Source organism: Macaca mulatta, chromosome 5 (assembly GCF_049350105.2).
Source record: "Macaca mulatta isolate MMU2019108-1 chromosome 5, T2T-MMU8v2.0, whole genome shotgun sequence".
In the NCBI taxonomy this organism is placed as follows: Eukaryota; Metazoa; Chordata; class Mammalia; order Primates; family Cercopithecidae; genus Macaca; species Macaca mulatta.
This window is the reverse complement of record NC_133410.1, coordinates 154,638,634-154,646,119: the sequence shown is the minus strand read 5'-3', so window position 1 is coordinate 154,646,119 and position 7,486 is coordinate 154,638,634.

The following is a 7,486-nucleotide window of genomic DNA, read 5'->3' as shown; positions in this document are numbered from 1 at the left end:
AAATTGTACTTTTTGGCCCCCTTGAAGAAGTCCTGGACAGGGAGTTTGAGCAAAAGTAACATGAGTCATTTCTGGACATTAGTGTTTTATATGATCTGAAACCCTGGGCTCACACTTCCCTCTAGAACAGAGACTGGCAAAGTTCAAGATGTGGCTGTACCATCAGAACTCCTACCCCTAAGTGACTGATGAACAGAGATCTTTACTAACTCATAATAGACATTTATTGTGAGCAAGAATTCAAACTGCGCTGTTTGAAGCCACTGAGGCTTAGAGTTGTTTGTTACTACAGCATAACTTAGTCTGTCCTACTTAGGTGTTCTGACTGAAAAATACCATTTTCAAGCCCCCAGACTCCGTTTTACACTAGCCAAACTTGCCTCTTCTTTCTTTGAAGTCCCTTTCCTTAAATCTAAGCATAATGTTAGAATATTGTTAAGCATTACCTGCCGTCAGTTTCTCATCTCTTGGCAGTGCTCTGCACTTGAACTTCACCACCATTTCCCCACTGTTAGAGAACAGATTGCAGGTCACGTGTGTTTCCTACTTTGAATAATTCATCTCCACAGAATCTCAGTATTTCAGTTAGAACATTTATTTCTTTCATTTTAATATTTTATTATTTTTGTCCTAAATGTATGACCTTAACTGGTTGCCATGCATTTCATTTCTTCTTGTCTTAAATATTTTAAAAGTTTCAAAGCACAAATATTACTCATAGAGGGCGTAACAAAAAATGCTTGGTTTTAGTTCTGTGTTATTTAATTATAACTGTGTGTCACTCAAGGGATTATTTTTCTTCTCTTGATTTCTTTCTGCTTTGACTCTAGTCTTTGCCTTCCCTGGAAGATTTTAATCCCTGGCATTTGGCCAGAGTTCCTGTTGCCGGAGAGTGGACTGCACAGCAGTAGGACCTCTAGGCCTCTCTCTACATTAGGGTACCAAGGCTTTTAAAAGTCCCAGAGTTGGTGCTTTTGCACAGTCATGAAGCACAGGCTGAGGAAAATTTAAAAACTGAGAGTCATGTTTCCTTCAGCTGTTACTACTGCACACAGTATTAGAATAGGTCATTTTTTAATGATAAGAACTAACATATATTCTATATTCCACCATATATGACCAGTAATAGTTTAAGGACTTTATGTGAATTACAACCCCACCTCACGGGAGAGATCCTATTAGTTCCTCATCTCCCAGAGAAGGCAACTGAGGGGGCAATTTATCAGTTACTTAGTTCATCTAACCCTCCGGAGGCAGGAAGAGCCCAGCTATAAGGGGCCATCGGCGGGGGGGGGGCATATAGACACAGAAGGTGAGTTGTGGAGGCGGGGAGGCCTCACTCATCTCCACATTCACTCATTTCATTGTTCAAGAGTTACTTTTCCACTCTGCTGGGGTGAGTGTGGGGTGGCGAATCTGCCACTCTCCAGCTAGGTGACCTGTTGTCAGCTTTAAATGACTGCACTAAATAATGTTAAAATTACCAACATCATATTTCTTTCTTTCTTTTTTTTTTTTTTTGAGACGGAGTCTCGCGCTGTTGTCCCAGGCTGGAGTGCAGTGGCCGGATCTCAGCTCACTGCAAGCTCCGCCTCCCGGGTTTACGCCGTTCTCCTGCCTCAGCCTCCCGAGTAGCTGGGACTACAGGTGCCCGCCACCTCGCCTGGCTAATTTTTTGTATTTTTTAGTAGAGACGGGGTTTCACCAGGTTAGCCAGGATGGTCTCGATTTCCTGACCTTGTGATCCGCCCGTCTCGGCCTCCCAAAGTGCTGGGATTACAGGCTTGAGACACCGCGCCCGGCCAACATCATATTTCTTTTGGTGGCCTTTCTCCCTAAATTCAAACATGCTGGCTGGGCTCAAAACTCAGCCCCTTCAGGTTTTTCCCAAAGAATCTACTCACACTAAGCCTATCATGTGTTGAGAATCATGTGTATAGATCTGACCGGCCCCAGGAGGGGTACCTTTCTACCCTCTCACCAGCATTTCATTCTCTCCGTCTAGCAGCTTCCCGAAGCACCCCCAACTCCCACCCCCAATCCCTTGTCACCATGGTGAGGCACTGGTATTTGTGGTCCACTTCTTCCTCAGGGTGTAGCCTGATTTTTCGTAAGTGTCTCATGGGCTTAGCAAAACCTTCCTCAGATGGGATTCTCATACCAGCTGCAACAGAAATAACATTTTTCTCTGTATCATTACACTCAGGAACTGACTTTTTAACTGAATTATCACCTGAACCTTGACTGTAGAGGCAATACCTAAGAATTATACACATTTGCCCTTAGTTAATTTTAAGAAGATGCCTGAAATAGGAATTTTATAACTCAAACTTAAAGGCTAATAATCTAAAGATAATGAAAAATCATTAATGAAGTATCAGTGACTCAGTTGAGGTCAACTTTGTAGAGACTGAAGATTACAACACTAAAACCAGTGGAGATTCCAAGGTCCAGATTCTGAAATGTTATACCTTTGAACGCCAAGTGTCGTGAGTTACCACACAATAAGACAGACATTCCTCTCCACACACCACAGACATCTCTGTAAGGCTCCAACTTACAAGGAAAGAATCAGTAGTTAATTTCCTGAATCCAAGGAATAATTTCCTTTTACGTTCCTTTATATTTCCTCTTTATTTCTTAACCCTGCAAATCTCTTATCTCCATTTCTTCTTTATTCCAAGGTTGTTAGAGTGTTTCCTTTTCCCACCATTCTACACTATTGTATTATATATCCCACCATTTCTAATGCTAGAGCCATAGCAGCTGACTGCCTTTATCTCCATCTAAGTCCCCATCAAAAGCCATTCATCTACAGGTCAAGTGCAATCTGTTCCTTCTTGATGTTATGGCTTGGTAGGAATCTAGCTATAGCTCTGTGTAGTACAATAAATGGATCGCAGCACAGCCGTCCAGTCATTCTTGCTCTCTGCTGGCTGGTTTAAAAATTGGCAAGGCTGTACTGATTGAGGAGATTGAAGGCAATGAGCTGAATCGACTAGTTTTACTGCACTATAATGTGAGTCAAATGTCTAAATGTGGCCCGCACCTTCTTTTCTTTTTTTATAACCTTCCTTAACATGTGTATATAAAACCAACTTCTTTCTTTGCTTCATGCCTCTCTCCTCACTATTTCCAAAAAAATGCTCTACCAAATCCCAAATACAATTTTTTTATATGATAGTGTGGATCCCTTAAAACATGCCCTTTAGAAAGTGAAAATACTAATCCAAACTAAGACTTGAAAAAATATAATTTCAACTTAGTCTTGTTTTTGTGAACTAGACAGTACAAATCAGGTATGCTATCAGAACCTCAGATATAAATAAGGATCTCAAACTATAGTCTTTTAATGCTCTATTTTTGCAGTATTTAGCTCACAATTTCATTTTACCGATGCTAGCCTCAGCTTTGACAAAATGACCTCGGACCACAGTTTCTCTGTCACCATTTAGTGATCCCAATCATCTACTGAATCTGAGCTTGGTTTGTGTTCAGTTATCTTCCCGTAAGTCTACTATTCCTCCTGGTCACTTGTTCTCAAGGTCTCTCATACTTGCCACACCAACTGTTTGAGGGTAAAATCCCTGGTGAACATAGGCACACTATTTTTGGTTCACGTAACTACCTATGCTTGTGCAAAATGTTCATATGAAAATAACCTAATTTTAGAATAGTGTTTAAAATCACCTTTACAAGCAACCAAGCTTAATTGCTCTACAGCGCCATCTAGTGACGCTGAATTTGCATCCCAATCCGTCATAAACCCATTGGAGACTGTTTCCTGAAGGTTTTTGGGCCCTAAATGGACAGATCTTCTACATTTTCACAAGTTCCCACTATGCTTAATAAATAGAGTATATCTGACTATAGTCAATGGAAGTAGATTTTGTCTACTACCAAAGGGTACAATACTTTTTCTTATTTCAAAAATGTATTAAAATTCTTCATTCTTGCTGATCTTTTTCTCTCAAGTTGGATAAATTTCTGCCAGAAATCTAAGAAATTTCTTAGTTTTCCATGTCAGATCATATGTATCACTTACGAGTATTAACTATGTACCAGGTGCTGACTTAAGCACTTTAACATCTATTAACTGAATTGATTTTCACAATGGCCTATCAAAATTGTTGCTATTAGTACACACATTTTGCATTTGTACAAAAATAAGGGACAAAGCATGTCTCAAGTTACACAGATAGTAAATACTCTCTGAATAAATATTCCTTTTACTTTATTAACTCCCTTTTGCAAATCTTATTTCTGGGTAATAAAAAAAGGTTGTTACTAAGTTTTTTAGTAATTCGTGAAATCAAACACTATTGGCTTAAAAAGTTAAATGGATCTTGCCTCTCTGAGGTCATGTTGGAGAGAATTAGAGCTCTCTATAGCCATGATAGAGGCTATCATGAGAGATATTTTGTAACTTGGAATGAAGGTCATCTCCAGCCTCGAAGAGTTAGCCACCTGTAGCTGTCACCCAAAATTGTACTACATGGCTGAAGACAAAAGGAAACTTTCAAGATTCAGCAAAGCAGTAAGGTTTATAATGTGAGGGAGATAGGCTATGAAAGTGATTTTAAAAATCTAAGAAAATTAAAATCACGTTGATTATATAATACCATACCCAAACAGCAATAAGCTGGTTGTAGCAGAACTTTGAAAACAGGCCAAGAATTTATGTTTATCCAGATACCCAAGGGTTATGGGTCTGGAGCCTATAGACATTTTCCTTAAACAAAGAAGTATGCTGTGTTTTCGGACAAGGAGATTCCTTACATTTTCCTTGGCTCAAATGACATGTTTTTCAACACTGTCTACTTTTCTTTGAGTGAATGTCCTGCTGACTTAGCAACTGTACCAGTTACCAATTTCTTGCCTCTCAGCTTCAAACCTACCCTTTATTACCTACTCTGTGAGGATGGAGCTGGACCCTGTAAATATTTCTCCGTTGGTAGCTGGCATGATGCTATGTATGTCAGTGGAGCGTGCAAGAAAGATAGAAGAGGAGGAAGGGGTTTCTCTTTCTGATTCTGGTCTGTTTTCTTCTTTAGGTTCCTTCTACGTGTGGGGCTTCTCCACTGCCAGGTTCCTGCAGCAAGTGGCAGTCACCAGCACCCAGTGGTCAGCAGCTTCCTCCGTCATCTCCTGCTTGACACTGGAGTAAATTCCAAAATATGGCACCACCCTGTGAATAGCTTCCTTGACACCCAAGAAGGTGTGTTTCTAGCAAGTTCTACTGGTGAGGCATTTCAGTGGCTTGTCAGCCATCCTTGAGCCACAGTTGCACTCTCTGCAATAAGATCTGTTTCTTCCTGAGGCACTTTTATCTCAGCCCTAGGAGTAACAGCTATTCCTTGTATCTGCTATCCTTGTATTCTGTAGAGTAATTTATATTTCTTACTAGTCAATCCATTATTATCTGAATTCTCTATTATAGTTAATAATTCTTTATATTAAACATTCCCTGTTTGAATTACTGTGTGGTTTTTCTCTCTTTTTTGATTGATTTTTCTCTTTTGATTGATTTTTCTCTTTTTTATGGAAACATTCCCTGTTTGAATTACTATATGGGTTTTCTCTGTCACAGTGCTGTTTCATCATGGCTGATAGAGCAAGCATCTTTGTGAAATTCAACTTCCCAAAAACCAAGATTCTTTAAAAGAGAAGTCCCCAAATATGGGGTATAAGTAGTCTGTTCATGATATAGTAATATTTACCACTGTAACTAGGAAATTAGAATACCGGTTTTTACATCAATGCTTAGTAAGTTTGGTTATTTGCTGTTATCTCTCAGCCCAGTCAAATTTGGATGTGCAAACAGAACCAATTCTAGACCTGAAAATCTGAGTACAGACTTGGGACAGGACACTACCATTGAGCTAGACCTCTGTTGGCAGCCATCTGCCTTCTCTAACACCTCTGCTTTACCTCTTGAAATTGCTACACTTAATGCTACTTTGCTACACTAGGAAAGATATAAATGTACCAAAATGGAAAATATTAGTGATCCAAGAAAGAACCTTATATTCTGGTTCATTTGCTTTGTGGTCAGCAGAAAAGGTTAGGATAATATGGTGGTTACTGACAATGAACTTGACCTACTAATAGGTCACAAGCCAGTAGCCATCAATATGCCATGAAAACAAGCCTTGGGCCTCACTGGACACTCACAATATCATTTGATGGACTAGAATTATTCTTCTGCACAAGGCAGAAATATAATCTTAATATTCAACTCCCCAAATCTTACCAAATTTGGATCACAAAGAGCAGGAAATTAGATGTTGGTCAAAAATACCTTTCTGCTTTGAATTTGCAGTGTAAAATTGTTTTTAATCTGCCGTTGCTAGTTTCAAATGAAAGAGTCCAAAATAGACCTTGACCATATTAGGTCAAGAACTTGATTTCCAAACCACTTTTTTAAACAACTGCCCAGCCTTGCTTACATCAAAGGCACTCTATGCAGATCCAAAGAAAAGCATTTAGAATAGTATATATTGTTTCACAATAATTATAGAATTTATTCACACTCAGATACAATGATAAAAGAAAGCATTTGTCCATGGAAAGGGATGATTTCTTTCTGCTCCTCTTCCTTGTATATCACCCATCATTGCTAATGAAATCACAGACCTTTAAAACCTCATGAACCTACCCTTGATTTCACATATAAATAGAAGGACCTTTAGGTGTTTATCCACTTTACACTTTTAATCAAAGCAATGAAACTCAGAAAGTTCTTCAAAACTGTCCAGTACTTATTTTTCTCTTCCACATGCTTAGTAAGCTCATTCTCAAGCCTGTGAAAACTGCATAAACTGTGCTCCTTGCTTGTGTTCACTCTTGGAAAGTGGGATGTTTAATTAAGCACATATGTTCATCCTAATACTAATTAGCATTGCTGTTTCTTACCTTTTTAAATACAAGAAAATGCACATCTATATTGATTTACTTTTTAAATGAGATTTGACTGTTTATTATATCTATTTGCTACTCAGTTTTAATCTTTTAGAGAACTTCTGCAGATCAATAACCTTATTTATTACATGTTGGTCCTTGTTAGTTTCATTCCCTTTATTTCCATGTTATTGGGAGGTATCCCACAGACAAATCCTATGTATTATCTATAATATGGACTTTGATTCTCCAAAATCCATCATTTACTTGTGTAGTTAAGTGAGAATGGGCTTCACTCATGAAGTTAGATTGTGGGAAATTTCAGAGACTAGGAACTCTTCTGTGTCACTATAGCCTTTTCTGTTCTTTACTTTGATACCTCCTCTCAGGGCCACTGAATGCATACATAGTTGTCCATGTAAATAGTGCTTTCTGGAGTTGTGCAGTGCACAACATGCATGGCAGTTCTTGGTGATCTAACCTCTTTTCTGCCTGCTCTCTACATATCTTTCTCCTCTCCTCCTTAGTTATAAGAAGCTCTGAGCTTCAGTCTAGAGACAACACAGAATTGAAGGCAACCAATTTG